Source organism: Chiloscyllium punctatum, chromosome 39 (genome assembly GCF_047496795.1).
Source record: "Chiloscyllium punctatum isolate Juve2018m chromosome 39, sChiPun1.3, whole genome shotgun sequence".
NCBI classification, from domain to species: domain Eukaryota; kingdom Metazoa; phylum Chordata; class Chondrichthyes; order Orectolobiformes; family Hemiscylliidae; genus Chiloscyllium; species Chiloscyllium punctatum.
The window spans coordinates 62,180,360-62,200,369 of record NC_092777.1 but is presented as its reverse complement, the minus strand read 5'-3'; the positions used below and the strand labels follow the sequence as shown (position 1 = coordinate 62,200,369).

Below are 20,010 nucleotides of genomic sequence, written 5' to 3'. Positions count from 1 at the left end.
ATCAGATGTGAAATAGTTGAGAAGTTATTCATTGAATTTTTGAGACTGATTCTTAGAACAGCATGACATGGTACCGACCAGAAAATCGGTTATACTATATCTGGTTGTGACCAATGAGATTACATTACTTATTGACCTCAGGAGAAAATGAGGACTGCAGATGCTGGAGATCAGAGCTGAAAAGTGTGTTGCTGGAAAAGCGCAGCAGGTCAGATAGCATTCAAGGAGCAGGCGAATCGGTATTTCGGACATAAGCCCTTCTTCATTCCTGAAGAAGGGCTTATGCCCGAAATGTCGATTCTCCTGCTCCTTGGATGCTTATTGACCTCAGTGAAAGTATCCCTGGGCAGTAGCGACCATCAAGGTGTTGAGTGCATTGGAGGAGGTTTGTTTCTGGCAGCAGCAATGTCAGAGTAAGTCCAGTTTGTGCTCCGCAGGAGGTGAAATTGTGTTCCCAACATTGGTGGAGGGAGGCAAATTTGGGCCATTGCAGGATCTGGCAACTTCAGCAGTTGTGCATTAGGGTGCATTGCCAAGATTGACCCAGCACCGACTCACGGCAACAGCACATCAGTAGATATAAGATGGTGCCGAAAAATGGTGAAATGGTTCTGCATCGCGGCGAAGGAACTCAAGGCTGGTGCTGGTCTCAGTTCAGCAAGAAAGAGCCTGGATCCAGATCCATGACTAAGCACTTAAGAGGGACTGTAATTTTGAACTTATAACTTTATTTCTTTATTTTTCTACTTTATATCTAAAACTTTATATCCAGATAGAACACACTGCCTAATAGACTCGCCAACTTTTAAGGGCATTTAAATGGTCATTGGATAGGTATATGGATGAGAATGGAATAGTATAGGTTAAATGGGGTTCAAATTGGTCCCACAGGTCGGTGCAACATCAAGGGCTGAAGGGCCTGTACTGCACTGCAATGTTCTATATTCTATATCTTTGTACCTAAGATTGTGCCAGAGAATGGCGACTTTGTACATTTTTAACATACTCCAGTATCTCTGTACTTCAGTACATGTGACAATAAAACCTAAATCTAATTCTAATAATCTGATTGAATTTTACATACAATTTAAAGAGAAAGAAATGCAAGTCCAAGATTACTATTTTGATTTAAAACAAGATCAATTATGAAGGCATGAGAGAAGAGCTAACAAAAGTGAACTGGCCACTTAGGTTAAGGGATAGATCAATGGAGATGCAATGGCAAATATTTAAAGGTGATGTTCCAGAAAGTGCAAAACAGATACTTTCCAACAAACTGGAAAAATTCTAAGGGATGGACCTGTCATTTGTGATTAACTAGTATCAAACTCACAGCAAAGTCAAAATGTTATGCAAAGATAGGTGGCAGGTCAAAAAAAAATTACTAAAAGATTAATAAAAAAGAGAAAAGATAGAGTATGAAAGAAAGTTAGCCAAAAATATTAAAACAGATAAGAAGAAAATATCTTCAGAAATTTACAAGAAAAGAAAGTTATCATAATAAGTGCTAGTCCTACAGAAAATAAGTTTCAAGAATTAGGCATAGAGGAGAAAGAGACAGCAGCTAAATTGAACAGATATTTTGCCTTGGTATCCTCTAGAGAGGATACAAGTGGCTTCCCAGAAATAACTGTAAATCAGGAATTGAAAGGGAGAGAGGGAGAATCATACAATCCCTACAATGTGGAAACTGGAGCACCGGAGGAAACCCATGCAGACATGGGAAGAATGTACAAACTGTACACAGACAGTCGCCCGAGACAGGAATCAAACCTGGATCCCTGGCACTGTGAGGCAGCAGTGCTAGCCACTGGGCCACTGTGCCAATTCAGGGAGGCACTCAAGAAACTTACAATTACTAAGGAAATATGACTGAGTAGATATGTGGAAGTACAAGTTGACAAGACCCCACAGCCTGATGGATTCATTCTTGGATCTTAAATGAAGTGGCCAGTGGAATTCTTAATGGGTTAGTTTTAATTTTCCAAAACTCATTAGATTCATGGAAAGTTCCTTTATGTTGGAAAATAGTTAATATAACACCTTTATTCAAAGAAAAGAGGGAGGTAGAAAGCAGGGAACTTACAGGTCAGTTAGCTTACTATGTGGCATAGGGAAAACATTATAAGTATTTTAAAATGGTGTAATAGGGCATTTGAATAAGTTCAAGTTAATGAGGTGATCACGTTTAACTAATTTATAAGAGTTCTTTGAAGAAGCAACTTACTTTGGCATTTTATAAGGTGCCAAATCAAAGATTGTTGTGGAAAATAAAAGCTCATGGTTTAAGTAGCAATATATTGGCATGAATAGAAGGTTGACTTATTATCAGGAAGCAGAGAGTTGGAATAAGTGGATCCTGTTCAGGCTAGCACAAGCAGTAGAGGATGTTGGGCCCCAACTCTTTACACTTTTATATAAATAATTTGGATGAAGGGATTGAGGTATGGGAGCTATACTTGCTGACAACAAAAAGATAGGTAAGAAAATGACTGGGTAAAGACTCTAGCAAATAGAATACACAATGTGTGAAATTATGAAATTGTCCATGTTGGTAGAAAGAATAAAAAAAAGTTATCTAAATGGTGAGAGGTTGCAGAGCTGAGAAATCCAGAGAGATCTGGGTGTCCCAGAGCTTGTATCACAGAAGGTTCGCTTGTCTGTACAGCAAGTAATCAAGAAAGCTCACAGACTTTTGTCGTTTATTGCAAGAGTAATTGAATGCAAAGGTAGGGAGGTTATGCTTCACTTATACACAGTATTGCTGAGCCTGCATGTGGAGTACTTTTTGCAGTACCAGTCACCAAACTTAGGAAAACATATTAATGCATTAGAAGCAATTCAGAGAAGGTTTACTAGACTAATATCAGAAATGAGGAGAAGTTAGACAGGCTAGACATATATCATCTGGAGTTAGAAGAGTCAGAGGTGACTTAATTGAATTGTAAGATCCTGGAGGGGACTTGACTGGATGAAAGTTGAAGGGATGTTTCCTCTTGTGGGGAAAAAAATCTAGGAGTTGGAGTTTAAAAATAAGGGGTTACTGATTTAAAACTTCATGTGAGGAAATTTTTATTTTTCTCTCTCTCGGAGGTTTAACTGTATTTGAAATTCCTTTCCTCAACCAGGCAGTGGATTCAGAAGATCGAAATATTTTGAAGGCAGTGGGAGATAGATTTTTTGATTGCTAAGGGGATGAAAGGTTTTGGGAGTATGCAGGAGTGTAGAGTTGAGGTTAAAATCAGATCCCATTGAATGGTTGGGCAGACATGAGCCAAGCCAACCTTGTTCTTGGTTTATATAAATAATTTGGATGAAGGGATTGAGGTATGGGAGCTATACTTGCTGACAACAAAAAGATAGGTTAGAAAATGACTGGGTAAAGACTCTAGCAAATAGAATACACTTGCATTGTTAATAACAATCACATTTCATAAATTAATAAAAAACAATATATTAAAACAACTACTACTAACTTTAACTCTTAGAACACTGACTTGGAGGTGCCAGGTTTTGGACTGGGGTGGACAAAGTTAAAAATCAGACAATACCAGGTGAGAGTCCAACAGGTTAATTTGGAAGCACTAGCTTTCAGAATGCTTCTCCTTCATCAGGTAGTTGTGGAGAGTAAGATCGTGATCATAGAATTTATAGCCAAATGAATCCAGTGTGACAGAGATGTGATACATTAAAAATTTTACATTAAATCTTTCATCTTTTAAAATGGGTTTCTGTTCTTTGAAATGCAAATCCCAGAACTTCTTTTAAATTACATTCTCAAGGTAGTTAAAAATCACACAGACCAGGTTATGGTCCAACAGGTTTAATTGGAAGCACTAGCTTTCGGAGTGCTGCTCCTTCACCAGACGGTTGTCCTTGAAACTGTTGGACGATAACCTGGTGCTGTGTGATTTTTAACTTTGTACGCCCCAGTCCAACAACGGCATCTCCAAATCATTCTCAAGATAGTTCAGTTTTTCCAACAAAAGGCCTGTCAGTCTGACTCAACATTGGGACACAGACAGACTTCACACCTAATGTTAGAAAAGCTGAACTATCTTGAGAATGCAATTTAAAAGAGGTTCTGGGATTTACATATCAAAGAAAATACCAGCATATCCAATTTTAAAAGATGAAAGATTTAATCTATAATTGTTTAATGTATCACATCTCTGTGCCGCTGGACTCCTTTGGCTATAAATTCTTAGAACACTATTCAAGTCAAAATGTTCTTACCAATGTTGTATATAGTGTAAACACTGCTCCTGTTATTACAACTAAAATCCACAAGTCCATCCCCATAACTGAAAAACAAAATAATTTAAAAATTGAGTTTTCAAAACACAGTTTGCTGACATTATGACAGTTCTACAATTTAAATTAACTAGTGGGGAGATGATACAATTGACTATTAATCCAGAGACCCTAATAATGTTCTGGGGACCTGGGTTCAAATCCTACCATGGATTCTAAATTCAATAAATACCTGAATAACAACATGCCATCTTCACATTGGCTGAAACTCTGTACCCACTGTCATCCAGCAGGGCAACGTTAAGCTCTTCTAACTGCCTTTGTAAACACACTTCTATCACCAAAAAGGACAAGGACAGAAGATATTTGGGATCACCACCACTTGTAAGTTCCCCTCCAAGACATACGCCATTCTGACCTGGAATTATATTATTGTTCCTTCACAGTCACTGGGTCAAAAAGCTGGAACTCCCCAGTCACCTACATCCCAGACTGTTGGCTAGAGAGGTAAGCAATGATTGTCTTCCAAAGTTCTAAAGAATTTGTAATAATTCTGTGATTGGAAGGCAGCAAATATCACTATTATTTAAGAAGGGAACAAGAGAGAAAAAATAAAGAACTTTATGTCCATAGTAGGGAAAATGTTAGAATCTCAAAGAATGGAATCGATACCTGATTGATAATAATCCGATTGTGCATAGTTGGAATGGATTGGTGAATAGAAAATCATAAAGGTGGAGGTTTTTGAAAATTTCATTAACAAAATTAATTAAGGAGAGCCAATGGCTGTAGCATACTTAGATTTTCATTCGGCTTTTGATAAAGTGCCTCACAGGAGGATGATTTAAAGAAAATCAAAATACACGGAATGGGAGGAAATATACTGTTGTGAATTATGGATTCGCTAACAGGGTGAGAAGAATGGGTCTTTCTCATGATGGCATGCTATGTCTAATGGGGTACTGCAAAGATCAGTACTTGGGCGCCAGTTCTCCACAATATATATCACTGATTTGGAGTTTGGGATGAAACATAATATTTCAAAATTTATAGATGATACAAAGCTAACTGGGAAGGCTTGTTGTGAGGAAGATGTAAAGTGGCTTCAAGAGGATTTGGATTGGTTTTGTGAATAAGTAAGAAAATGACGCAAATGGATATAGTGTGGAAAAATGAGAGATTATCCACATTGATGGAAAATCAAAGTTAGGAGTCTTTGGAGGAGAAACAGATGTGCAGAGTGTTTCTTAAATGGTAAAAGTTTGGCAAGTGTAACATGATCCGGTAGGATCAACAGACACATTGACTTGGATCCCATTTACCACTCCCTGAGAAGAACAGGAAATGACATCACCATAGGAAATGATGTCACCACAGGGAATGATATTGTCAACCCTAGGAGACTCAAACATATAAAAAGAAAACGGGCTACACCACTGGTGCTTCATTTGGAGGCTCACTGAAAATGTTACCTAGTATGGTGACGAAACGTCTAAAAATGAACCTTCCAGCTCAGTGAGCGCACACACACATCCAGAAGGACAGGATTTCCTAAATGATAAGAAGATGGGAAGAATTGATGTCCGAAGCGATCAGAGTGTCCTTGTTCGTGAAAAACTAACGTAGACAGAAATATAGAAGCAAATAGGAAGCCAAATAATATATAGATCTTTGTCAGAATGGCATTTCAGTATAAACCTAAAGTTGCCTTACTGAAATTATACTGAACCTTGGTACATCGGCACCTGGAGTATTGTGCACAGTTTTGGTTTTCTTATGAAAGGAATGACATACTTACCATAAAAAGTGGGCAGCAGAGGTTCACCAGCCTAATTCCTGGGATGGCGAAATTGTCTTAAGTGAGGGTAGCTGAAGAATCTGGGTCCGTATTACATAGAGTTTTAAACAACACGAAGTGACCTTATTAAAACTTAAAAGTTCATAAAGTACAAGGATGTCTGGACATATCCCAAGGCTGATGAGTCTGGAACCAAAAGGATGCAATTTAAAATAAATAAATATAGCTGGTAATTTAAGACAGAGTTGGAAGGATCTTCTTCATGCAGAGGTTGGTGAATCTTTGGAATACTCTACTGCAGTAGGCTATGGAAGTTCAATCATTTAACCGTGTCCAAGCCAGAGATTGATAGATTTCTGGACACCAAAGAGATTTGAGGATAGACCAGAAAATGGTAGTGAGGGATGAACGGCAACACAACTGAGTGACAGAGCAAGCTGAATGAACGGAATAGCTAACTCCCATACTCCTTTTATTTAATTCAGTCAGAAGCAATTATTGCTCCTTTTGAGCCAAACTTCAGACCTATAAAATAAAAATGACGATAACCTCCCTCAAGTTTAAAGAAGAGGAAAAGATTTGTAAGAATATGAGAAAAGGATGGGCAAGCAAGAGTGGCTAGAGATAGGGTGGCATTGCTATCTTACAGCACCAGGGACCCAGGTTCAATTCCACCCTTGAGAAACTGTTTGTATGGAGTTTGCACATTCTCCCTGCGCCTGTGTGGATTTCCATTGGGTGCTCTGGTTTCCTTCCAAAGTCCAATGTTGTGCAGGCTAGGTGGATTAGCAGTGGGAAATGCAGGGGGGTAGGCTGCTCTTCGGACAGTTGCTGTAGGCTGAAGAGTTTGTTTCCACACTGTAGGGAATTCTATGATTATTTTTGTGGAGACAGAAAACCAAATAGTGCCCTTCTGTACTATAGCCGTTCTGTAAATCTGAGAAAGAAAGGAGTCTAGGAGAAGGTGAGGTCTGCAGATGATGGAGATTGTAGTTGAGAGTGTAGTACTGGAAAAGCACAGCAGTTCAGGCAGCATCCAAGAAGCAGGAGAATTCAACATTTCGGGCATCAGCCCTTCATCAGGAATGAGGCTTGTGGGTCAGGGCTGAGAGATAAATGGGAGGGTGTTGGGTTTGGAGAAGGGTAACTGAGAAAGCAATAGGTGGATGAAGGTGAGGGAGAAGGTGATAGGTTGGGGGGCGCGGGGGGGGAGTGATGGGCAGGTACGGGGATGGTGCTGAGTTGGAGGCTTGAGACTGGAATAATGTGGGGGAGGGGAAATGAGGAAGCTGTCGAAATCCACATTTATCCCGTGTGGTTGCAGGGTCCCAAGGGGGAATAGGAAGCATTCCTCCTCCAGGCGACGGGTGGTAACGGTTTGATGGTGGAGGAGGCCCAGAACCTGCATGTCCTAGACGGACTGGGAGGGGGAGTTGGAGTGTTCAGACACAGGGTGGTGGGGTTGGTGGGTGTGGGTGTCCCAGAGATGTTCTCTGGGACGATCCGCAAGAAGGCATCCTGTCTCCCTTATGTAGAGGAGACCACATTGGGTGCACCGGATACGGTAGATGACATTGGTAGAGGTACAGGTAAATTTCTGATTGATGTGGAAGGATCCTTTGGGGCCTTAGACGGAGGTTAGGGGAGTGATGTGGGTGCAGGCTTTGGACTTGCTGCGGTAGTAGGGAAAGGTGCCAGGAGTGGGGTGTGGGTGGTGTGGAACTGACGAGGGAGTCGTGGAGGGAATTGTCTTTTCAGAACACTGATAGGAGTGGGAGGGAAATATATCTCTGGAGGTGGTGGAAGTGGCAGAGGATGATGCGTTGTACGCGGAGGTTGGTGGGGTGGAAGGTGAGGATGGGGCGGAGGGGGAGGTTGGGGCTCTGTTCTTGTTACTTTGGGAGGGGTGGGGTTCAAGGACAGTGGTGTGTGAAGTGGAGGCAATGCGCTGGATGGCATCGTCAACCACGTGGGAAGGGAAGTTGTGATCATGGAAGAAGGAGGCCACATGGGACTTTGAGGTGGTCATCCTGGGAACAGATGCAGTGGAAGTGGATGAATTGGGAATAAGGGATGGCATTTTTATAGGAGGTAGGATGGGAGGTTGTGTAGTCCAGGTAGCTGTTGGAGTGGATGGGCTTATGGTATATGTCTGTGGTTATTCGGTCACTAGAGACGGTGATGGAGAGGTCCAGGAAGGGGAGGGAGGTTTCTGAGATGGTCCAGGTGAATTTGAGGCCAGAGTGGAAGGTGTTGGTAAAGTTGCTGAACTGTTAAATCTCCTTGTGAGAGCATGACGAGGTGCCAATACAGTCTGGATGCAACCTAAGTTGAGGCATAAGATAACAATGTTTGTATTGTTAGACACATGTGTATCAATTGGAACAATGTCCCTAAATTTCCATGGGGATTGTCCTAGTTTCCCCAGAAGTTATCACAGGAAACTTCTAGAATCTCCAGCCAAACCACATAAATAGTCCTGGTTTTTGGAAGTTAGCATGCTCTGTATCACATGGGATTATTGGAATAGGTATTGTTGGATCGCCCTCAAAGCTTCAACAGTCCCAATCATACTACCTGCTCCTGCATTTTGGATGGTGTTTGTGCATTTGTGTTTCAATGGATAGAGATTCTGTTCCATCACACATCTGTTGTGAAGTGATTAAGTACATTTCTGCATTATTTACTTTTATTTTCTATGCAGTGACATTTCTCATTGTTGAATTGATTGAATAGGAAAGAAACTCCTTGCAGCATTTACTATGGAGCAAATAAAGTAATAATGACTAAAACATGTACAACTTACCTTGACTTAGTGCAAATGAGGGTGTATATGTCACAATGCCAAGATAAAAGCACTGTAAAATAATTAAGTCATAATTAGTGTGTCTTTAAGAGAACTCAGCACAGATTCTCGAATTCACAGAGGTCATGCCTTTCATTAAATACCTGAAGCAATCAACAAAAACCCATCAGTTAATTAACCATTTATCAAACATTTAAAAACATACTTATCATCATATTGATGCATAGGGAGCACATTATTTAAAAATCACTTACAGCTTTTGCATCTCAATGTTATCCTCTGAAACTGTTTAATCAACATCAGTTTTGGAAACTAGCTGCCCATCTCCATACAATTACTCTGCATTCCTTCTCGAGTGTTGTTGGAGCTGCACCTATCCAGGCAAGTGGGGAGCACTCCATCACACTCCTGACTTGTGCCTTGTAAATGGTGGACAGACTTTGGGTGTCATGAGGGGAGTTACTCGCTGCAGTATCCCCAGTCTCTGACCTCTCTTGTAGCCACTGTGTTTATGTTATGAATCCAGCTGAGTTTCTGGTCAACGGGGTAACCCCAAGGATGTTGACAGTGGGGAATTCAGTGATGGTAACACTGTTAAATGTCAAGGGGCAGTGGTTAGAGTGTCTCTTATTGATAATGGGCATCTTTGGTGTGAGGAAGTTCCACCAGTATGTTCACAGATGGGAAATTTGTCATAGTAACAGATCACAACCCCCTGCTACTGAGGGAAGACAAAGCGATGCTGCCCATAACTTCCGGAAGAATTCAGTATTGGACTCTTATTCTCAGCGCGTGCAAATACAAGCTGGAACACTGTCCAGGAAGCCAAGTTGCTATTGTAGATACATTCAGCCGCCTCCCATCTGCAGACGCTCCCCAGAAGAGTCCATTCTTGTTTTAAATTTCCTGGATACCCTTCTGGTCAGCCTTCTGGTCACCCCCAGCAATATCCAACTGTAGAGATAAAAAGGTCTTGTACTAGCACAACTACAACAGCTGGTGGTAATAGGGGAAACAGAAGGGCCATTGCAACAAGGATTGAAACCTTGCTGGACTCAGCGAGACTAGGTCACTATAAAGGATAACATTACTATGGAAAGCAAGAGTGATTGTCCTGAGTAAAGGTTACTGCCAGGTGCTGGCAACTCCACCAGGGTCATCCAGAGGTTTCCAAGATGAGGATGCGAGCAAGAAGCTATGTTGGCGGCCAGGGCTGGGTGCCAACATAGTTGTGTTGGGTGTGAAGTGCCAGAGTGCCAAAAAGGACAAGATTGCAACCAGTAATGCTCCCACATTCATGGGGATGGCCAGGCTATCCCTGGACTCAGTTACATGTCAACTATATGGTCCTTTCATGTACTCAATGTTCCTGGTCATTATGGATGCTCAAAGTAGTTGGATGTGTATAATGTTCATTCAGCAAACTCAGGGATTACAATTGAGAAGCTGCAAGAATTGTTTGTGAGACACTGACTTCCAAAAGTATTGGTCACGAAAATGGGAACTCATATACCTGTAGGGAATTTGAGTATCTCATAAAGTTGAATGGCATTTGGCTCGTAAGGATGGCTCTGCACCGTACATTGTTCAATCGTCTGGTGGAAAGAGGTTTAAAGAAGCAGCGTACAGCTTCACTCATTACCAAACTGTCCCAGTTCCTGTTGATTATAGGACCACCCTGCACGCAACAACAGGGATAGCTCCAGTAGATTTGCTGATGGAAGGAAATTTCGCATGAGGTTAAAGTCTTGAGATTCCCAGACCTGGAGCCCGATGGGTGAAACAGCAGCAGGAATGCCAATGCCAGCCGCATGGCTCCTCTTAGCAAGAGAGACAATTTAGTTCAGGGGACAAAGTTTTTGCCGGAACCATGAAAATGGCCCTGCATGGGTACGAAGTGAGGTTGACGTAAGGTCAGGTCCTGTGACTTAAGAAGTTTGGGTAGGTGAGACAGTCCTGAACAAACATATGGATCAGCTGAAACATGTTACCTTGCAAACAGGCAGGAGCAAAACATACCTGGCCCCCTCAGAGCAGCCAGAAGGCCTGTCAGGATGGGCTATAGACTGGTAGATGCCTCCTGTGTCAGAGTTTGAGTCAGAGGGATCGGACCTGGGATGAAAACTTTACAGGAAAAGCTACAAGAGAAACATGAGGCCATCATCCCCTGAATGGGTGAGAGGATGAGGATGTGTAGTAGGAATGTAGTGATTGGAGCCAGGTTGACCTCATTGACTACAAGATCGTTGATTGGCCCATCTTAATAACCCCAATCAGTAAGTACTGGCTGACCAACATAAACAGGGGATTTAATATGAGCACAACTGCAGTTAGGTGGTAGTGTAGGGGAAAAAAAACCCCAGGAGATTTACAGTCTCCTCAGTTTAGGGTACTGACTCCATGCTGGCTGTAGCTACAGTTGGCTCTGAGGAAGAGAAGAGTTTCTTTGTCTTTTTCCCTCCTTTTTTGTTGAGGGAAGATATTTGTTTCTTTTTTGTTTGGATTTCTTTAATTTTGTGTTTGTTTTTTCTTTATTTTGAACGGTGCCCAGAAAAAAAAACAGGGGATTTAGTATCTCCTCAGTTCAAGGTTAGCTGGCTAGCCACAGCCAGTGCACTGTGTACCTATAAATAAAGGGTGACAGGATACTGGCCTCTGTGCAGTTAATTCACCTGCATTTGGCCCATATATGTCTAATTTTATTTCAATCCATGTACCTGTCCAAATGTCTTAAATCTTGTAATTGTACCTGCTTCTACCATTTCCTCTGGCAGTTTGTTCCACATATGTACCACCTTCTGTGTGAAAAAATTACCCCTCAGGTCCCTGTTAAAATCTTTCCCCTTCTAGTTCCGCCCCCCCCCCCCCCCCCTCTAAATTTGGACTGCTGTACTTGGAGGAAAAGGCCTTCACCCTGACACTCCAGGAAAAATCTCTCAGCCTTTCCAGCTGCTCCCTAAGATTCAAACCCTCTAGTCCCAGCAACATCATCATAAATGTTTTCTGCACCCTTTCCAGTTTAACAACATCATTCCCTGGAACAGGGTCACCAGAACTATTCATCCGCATCTCAGTTATCATACCTTGCATTCACTTTGGGAGACCGGCTTCTCTACTGTAATATAAATTTCATCTTGCACTCACCATGAATGCCGTGAAGGAGAAGACAATTTGATATCTCACCACTTGTCCAAATCTTCTATTAATGTACTGTCAGAGGAGAAAGAAAAGATGTAAGAACTTGAATCTGCTGAAGGTTTTTGATTAAATTGATAAAAGACAATAAATTGGTTCTACTTTTGGGAGAGCCACTAAAGTGAACAATCTATTATGCTCATTGTTACCAGTTGTTTCAGCACAACATGATACTTTAACATTTCTTGAGTTTTACATTCTTAACAAAAGTCCTAACCAGTGCCAATCTTTTGGGACTGCTATTAGATTCATGTGGTACACATCAATGAGTGGGCCGTTTATGATTAAACCGCGTTGTGTCGGGTCACAATCATATCAGCTCCTTTCTGTACTTCCTGAAGTCATTGTGATCACCACATCAGCCTGCCCTGTTTCACCTTCTTTGCTTCTTCACTTGACTCTCCCAGTTCTCAATCACCCAGCTTTGCTTTCTTCTCTCTTTCTCCTGCTCATTTATTTTCCTTCCTTATTCCAATCTTTTCTCCTTTGCAAAAGACTGTTCTACATTGCTTCACAATATCTACAGAATAGTGCAGGGATTAAACCACTCCTTTCTCACCTTAAACCTATGCCCTCTATATAGAACATAGGGCAATACAGTGTAGAACAGGCCCTTCAGTTCTCGATGTTGCACTGACCTGTGAACTATTCTCAGCTCGTCCCCCTACAATATCCCAAAATCATCCATGTGCTTATCTAAGGATTGTTTAAATCTCCCTAATGTGGCTGAGTTGACTACATTAGCAGGTAGTGCATTCCATGCCCTTACCACTCTCTGCGTAAAGAACCTGCCTCTGACATCTGTCTTAAATCTACTACCCCTCAATTTGTAGTTATGCCCCCTTGTACACGCGGACGTCACCATCCTAGGAAAAAGACTTTAACTGTCTACCCTATCTAATCCTCTGATTATCTTGTATGTCTCTATCAAATCCCCTCTTAGCCTTCTTCTTGGCAATGAGAACAGGTTCAAGTCTCCCAGCCTTTCCTCATAAGACCTTCCCTCCAGACCAGGCACCATCCTGGTAAATCTCCTCTGCACCTTTTCCAATGCTCCCACATCCTTTCTGTAATGGGGTGACCAGAACTGTACACAATATTCAAAGTGTGGCCACACCAGCGTTTTGTATAGTTGCAGCATGATATTGCGACTCCAGAACTCAATCCCTCTATGAATGAAACCTAACGCACCGTATCCCTTCTTAACAGCACTAGCCACCTGAGTGGCAACTTTCAGGGATCTATGTACATGGACTCCAAGATCCCTCTGCACACCCACACTACCAAGAATCTTTCCATTGACCCAGTACTCTGCCTTCCTGTTAGTCTTCCTAAAGTGCATCATCTCACATTTAGCTACATTGAACTCCATTTGCCACCTCTCAACCCAATTTTGCAGTTTATCCAAGTGCCCCTGCAACCTGTAACATTCTTCCACACTGTCCACTACTCCACCGACTTTAGTGTCATCTGAAAATTTACTAATCCATCCATCTATGCCTGCACAGGGGGGGGGGAAAGAGGTGGGGGGGGGAAGTGGGTGGGGGGGGGGGGGGGGAGAATCCCCTCCGGGTGCTCCGGTTTCCTCCCACAGTCCAAAGACGTGCAGGTCAGGTGAATTGGCCATGCTAAATTGCCCGTAGTGTTAGGTAAGGGGTAAATGTAGGGGTATGGGTGGGTTGCGCTTCGGCAGGGCGGTGTGGACTTGTTGGGCCGAAGGGCCTGTTTCCACACTGCAAGTAATCTAATCTAATCTAAGTCATTTATAAAAATGACAAACAGCAGTGGTCATCACTAGTAACTGGACTCCAGGCTGAATATTTTCCTTCAACCACCACTCGCTGCCTTCTTTCAGAAAGCCAGTTTCTAATCCAAACTGCTAAATCACCCTCAATCCCATGCATCTGCATTTTCTCCAAAAGCCTACCATGTGGAACCTTATCAAAGGCTTTACTGAAATCCATGTATACCATGTCAACTGCCCTACCCTCATCCACATGCTTGGTCACCTTCTCAAAAAACTCAATGAGGTTTATGAGACATGACCTGCCCTTGACGAAACCATGTCGACGATCTGAAATCAAACTGTTGCTTGCTAGATGATTATAAATCTTATCTCTTATAATCCTTTCCAAAACCTTTTCTACAACATAAGTAAGGCTCACTGGTCTATAGCAGAAGTAAGGCTCACTGGTCTAGTTCTGGACTCCTCCAGCTCAAGAAAACGACCTTGTCTATTTACCCTCTCCATGCCTTTCATGACTTTATAAACCTCTATAAGGTCACCCCTCAGCCTCCAACGCTCCAGGGAAAACAGCCCCAGCCTGTTCAGCCTCTCCTTGTAGCTCAAATGCTCCAACCCTGGCAACATCCTTGTAAACCTTTCCTGAACTCTTTCAAGTTTCACAACATCCTTCCGACAGCAGGGAGACCAAAATTGCACACAATATTCCAGAAGTGGATTAACCAACATCCTGTACAGCTGCAACATGACCTGCCCCCCAATTCGTACACTCAATGTTCTGACCAATAAAGGAAAGCATAACAAACACCTTCTTCACTATCTTATCTACCTGCAACTCTGCTTTCAAGGAACTACGTATCTGCACTCCAATATCTCTTTGTTCAGCAACAATCCCAGAACCTTACTATTAAGTATTTAAGTCCAGCCTGATTTGCCTTTCCAAAATGCAGCACTTCCCATTTACCTAAAATAAACTCCATCTGCCCATCCTCGGCCCATTGGCCCATCTGACCAAGATCCTATTGTACTCTGAGGTAACCTTTGCTGTTCACTACACCTCCAATTTGGGGGTTATCTGCAAACTTACTTAACTATATATCCTATGTTCACATCCAAATAATTTATATAAAATAATGAAAAGCAGAAAACCCACCCCTCATTCTTATGGCACACCACTGGGCACAGGTCCCCAGTCTGAAAAACAACCCTCCACCACTGTTAGGTTCTTTTCCCAAGGTTTGACACACAAGATGTAATTTGCACACACCAACTTCTGCAAATAGTTAAAGTTTATTAAAGCCTGTACAAGCTAGATGACTCCATTTGACCTTCTTTGCAGGCGTGCGAAGTTGAGTCAAAGTGAGACCCTGAGCAAAGAAAATACATCAACTTTTTACAGGTCAGTTGGCCATGCTTACAGATATGCTGGCCACTGCCCCTTAGTCACATGCCACTCAAGACAACTCCCAGTCATTTACTCACAATCACATGTTACCCCAGGTACAATGGTAGCATGAGATCATCCTCAGAGATAACGTAAACGTACATGCCCTAATCCTGGGAAATCATTATGCAAACGATTTCCCGACTCAGTGATTCCCCAAGACAATGCAGGTGCAACACACCTAGCTTCAGGGGATGGCTAGAAAGCATTTCTGAATGGGAGAGATTAAGTGGTAGTTTAATTTGATAATAGTACGGGGAGTAGTAGCAATGACTGTCTAATTGGAACGGGGGTCACTCGTATTAAATTAGATTATTTACAGTGTGGAAACAGGCCCTTCGGCCCAACAAGTCCACACCGACCGTCCGAAGACCAACCCACCCAGACCCATTCCCCTACAGTTACCCCTTCACCTAACACTACGGGCAATTTAGCATGGCCAATTCACCTAACCTGCACATCTTTGGACTGTGAGAGGAAACCGGAGCACCCGGAGGAAACCCACGCAGACACGGGGAGAATGTGCAAACTCCACACAGAAAGTTGCCTGAGGTGGTAATTGAACCCTGGTTTCTGGCGCTGTGAGGCAGCAGTGCTAACCATTGTGCCACCATGCCACCCATAATGTTGCATGAATGTTGTCCCCACCCACTTCCAAAATGTTCACTCAGTGCAGTTTAACTCTTTAACATTACATTAATGTCCAGAGAGATATTTCAACATTACGTCTTTTAACATTATGTTCCTCCCTATTATCATTCCATGATAGTTGTGGGACTATCACCTTCATAAGAATTTTACTGCCAGTACCTAAGCAAGTTATTGATACACAACATGCAATTATTATAACAACAGAAATTACTAGTCCATCCAGAAAAGAGAAGTTGAAGAATCCTCCCACATGGAAAAAGGTTCACCAGTAAAGTTCTGAAATCCACAGTCCTTAGTGACCACTCCATCCCCTCCAAGTCTAGTAGAAATGAGCCAGTTCTCAATAATCTCCTTCAGTAAAGTCCAACCTGAAAACAAAATTCAGTCTGTCCTTCTGCACCACTCCACGGAGAAATGTGAATTCTTGGGTAAGGGCAGTTAAATACCTAAAATTGACGAGACTTCCATCCTTCCGAAGGTGCTTCAGTGCATGGGTATGAAATGTAGCAGCTGCAGGCTAGGTGAACACTGCATTCTTTGCTGTTTCTGCTCCCGCTCTGCTGTTAAATGTAACAAAACCAACTGGCTATATTGATGTTAGCTTGATCAGTGAACCATCATATCCCTTAAACGATCGAAAGAAAAAGGTAAAGCTCACATGGTTTAATGTCCATAGGAAGGTCACGGACAAAAAGCATACCGACCTTCTCTTCACTATTGTTAGCTTCTTCATTTTTTGCATGGCTGGGGAGCTGATTCAATCCATTGGATCACATTGTGGAGGAGGAGTAGGTGGTGATTCGAAGGCCTGCTTCACCGGTGAATGGAGAACCTCGAGAGACAATGTTAGCTGCTGAAAGTATCTTTGCAGTTCCTCTCTCAGTCCTTCCTTACCAAGGTGGTGATCAATATCAAGACAGTCACAGATTTAACTACACTAAATTGTGTCTGCCTATTTCAACATTCTCAGTCGTCTTGAAGTCTGTAACTCTGTTCACTCTTTATGACATTATCAAGTTTTATACAAATCTATAAACTTCTAAATTGTACTGGCTAAACAATTCAGTCATTGATAAATATCATTCAATGGTCCTAAAATCAAACCCTTGGGTACCCCGTTCAGGTTATTCAAAAATTATTTTCCTTTAACAAATTAATACTTGGCTCATGTGAAAGCTCTCTGGAAAAGTATTTCAAAATCTGGAACAGCAAGAAACTAACGAAATGTTTCTTGTACTTTAGCCGTTTTAAGAGGCAGTTTCAGTTCAGATTTAAATGTCAAATATTGTTGGGAAACAAATGCAGAATATATCCAAATGAAACTTCGCAAATAAAAGTCAGAACTACAGTGGCAACTTTGGTACAGATCAACGTTATGTGTATTTGCAATATGAAGGGGGCTAATGAAGTCTTAAACAATAATTGAAAGAATTTAAACAGCTCAGCCTCAAGTTCTAATATTTCTAAAATCTTAACAAAACATCAAAATTAAATGCACTCTTCTTTTTTGTGAACACCCTGCATTAAAAACACAGCAGCAAAGATATTTTAATAGAATATTCTCATTTGGCTAAAGCACGACTACTGACTCAATTGTTTGTTTAATCAGGCATTGTAGAATTTCAAACAAGTCAGGGGCTCAAGGTCCTCAATCAATTTGTTTTAAGGTTACAAGTTTGATGATTTTCAAAAGGATATAATATTGTATAATATCAATGTAAAAAACAATCTGTCCTATTGTATAGTCCACAAAACATATTGAATTGAGATCCTCATTCAAACAAGGCAAAACTGTTACTTAAAAGGATTTTCTGAACCAGGATTTCATCAAACCAAAATATTTAAATGTAAAACACTCACAGCATGATACAATTTACATTGAAACTTCCCCCACTCGACCCAAGTATTAGTACAACCTTAATTTTATCCTTTCTTGTTTTTTGCCGAAGAGCCTTTGGTCAGAATTCTTCTCATTTTAATATGGGGGAGCAACGTGCAGATTTGATACCCACCCCATCAGTTTACCCGGTGATGATCCATGAAATGGAAAATGAGGAGTCAAAAGATGGAGGAGTTGGACCCAAAAGATCCACATGAGATTGGACAAAAATAAATCACGTCCACAGACTGCCACCCTCAACCACCACAGCACAGAAACAAAAACACAAGCATTGATCCAAGATTCCCAAACCTCCGGGAACCCCACAGCTCCTGGCACACACACTCAGAAAGATTACGAAAACAGCCTTACCTCGGTGGATACCAGACCGAGGAATGCCACCCCATCACTGAACAAAGCCACAAAGGAAAGAAATACCAGCCGTACCCTCTCGATGAAATCGTACCCACAAAAAGAGAAAAGCCCGCGCTGTGGAACACACAGCACCACAATCCAAGCTGCTCCCCTTCCCCAGAAGAACTCACAGAGTCAAGTCCACAGCACAAAATCTGACGCCCACAAAAACCCAGACAAATCTTCCCCAGTCAATGAACTTTACTGTCAGGATCCGAGCAGATCAGCTCCAACCCCTCCATCTTTTCCCAGTGACACCATGCTGTCCCAAAAGTAAGGCGAGATGTGGAGGACAAAGACGATAACTTTAAATACCAAATTGTAACTTTCTTTTCGGAACATCAAACCTCGTGTCTGTAACTATGTGAGTTTCCTCAAAGATTCAGTCACCACCGTGTCCCAGGAGACAAGGGATCGACTGAGTGGTATGTTCAGAGAGAGAGATAAAGATGAAGCTTACCTTCTGGTCGCTTCCCATCTGTCTCATGCAACCAACACTCAGACGATTGCTTATTCAGTCCACCAGGGAGCTTAGTGTATGTTGGAATCCCACCGCTACCACCATTTGTGAAATTTGTTTCCCGAGGTTTCACACAGGAGATGCAATTTACACACACCAACTTCTGCAAACAGTTAAAAGTTTATTAAAGCCTGCACAAGCTAGCTGACCCCTTTTGACCCTGTTCACAGGCATGCAAAGTCGAGTTAAAGTGAGGCCCCGAACAAAGAAAATACATCAACTTTATACAGGGGTCAGTTGGCCATGCTTACAGATACGCTGGCCAGTCCCCCATAGTCACATTCCACTTAGGATAACTCCCAGTCATTTACTCACAGTCACAAGTTACCCCAGGTACAATGGTAGCATGTGATCATCCTCAGAGATCATGTAAATGTCCATGCCCTAATCCTGGGGAATCATTATATAAACAATTTCCTGACTCAGTGATTCCCCAAGACAATGTAGGTGCGACATACCTAGCTTCAGAGGATGGCTAGAAAGCATTTCTGAATGGAAGACATTAAATTATAGTTTTATTTGATAATAGTAGGGGGAGTAGTAGCAAATGACTGTCTAATTGGAGTGGGAGACATTTGCATTCTTGCATGAATGTTGTCACTACCCACTTCCAGAGCATTCACTCAGTACATTTAACTCTTTAAATATTACATTAATGTCCACAGAGATATTCCAATTTAATCTTTTAACATTATGCCATGACCCTCTGTCTTCTACCTTCAAGCCTGTTCTTTATCCAGATGGCTAGTTCTCCCTGCTTTCCATGTGATCTAACCTTGCTAACCAGTCAACCATGAGGGACCTTATCGAATACCTTACTGAAACCCATATAGATCATGTCCACCGCTCTGCCCTCATCAATCCTATTTGTTACTTCTTCAAAAAACTCAATCAAGCTTGTGAGACATCATTTCCCATACACAAAGCCATGCTGACTATCCCTAAATTGTCTGTGTTTTTCCAAATACATATAGATCCTGTCCCTCAGGATTCCCAACAACTTGTCCACCACCAATATCAGGCTCACCTGTCTATAGTTCCCTGGCTTGTCCTTTTCACCCTCCTTAAATAGTGGCACCAGTTAGCCAACCTCTAGTCTTCTGGCACCTCACTTGTAACTATCGATAATACAAACATCTCAGCAGGGGGCCCAGCAATCACTTCCCTAGTGTCCCACAGAGTTCTAGGGTCCACATACAGGCTGCCTTGCTGATCTTTGATGGGCCCTATTCTCTCCCTAGTTACCTTTTGTCCTTTATGTAGTTATAAAATCTCTTGAGATTCTCCTTAATCCTATTTGCCAAA

General features: G+C 42.0%; 1 pseudogene; it reads right to left on the bottom strand.

Moving 5' to 3' along the window:
• LOC140463781 (sodium/iodide cotransporter-like) overlaps positions 1-18,663 on the bottom strand; it is an 84,577-nt pseudogene extending 65,914 nt beyond the window's left edge.
• Between the last annotated feature and the right edge of the window lie 1,347 nt (positions 18,664-20,010).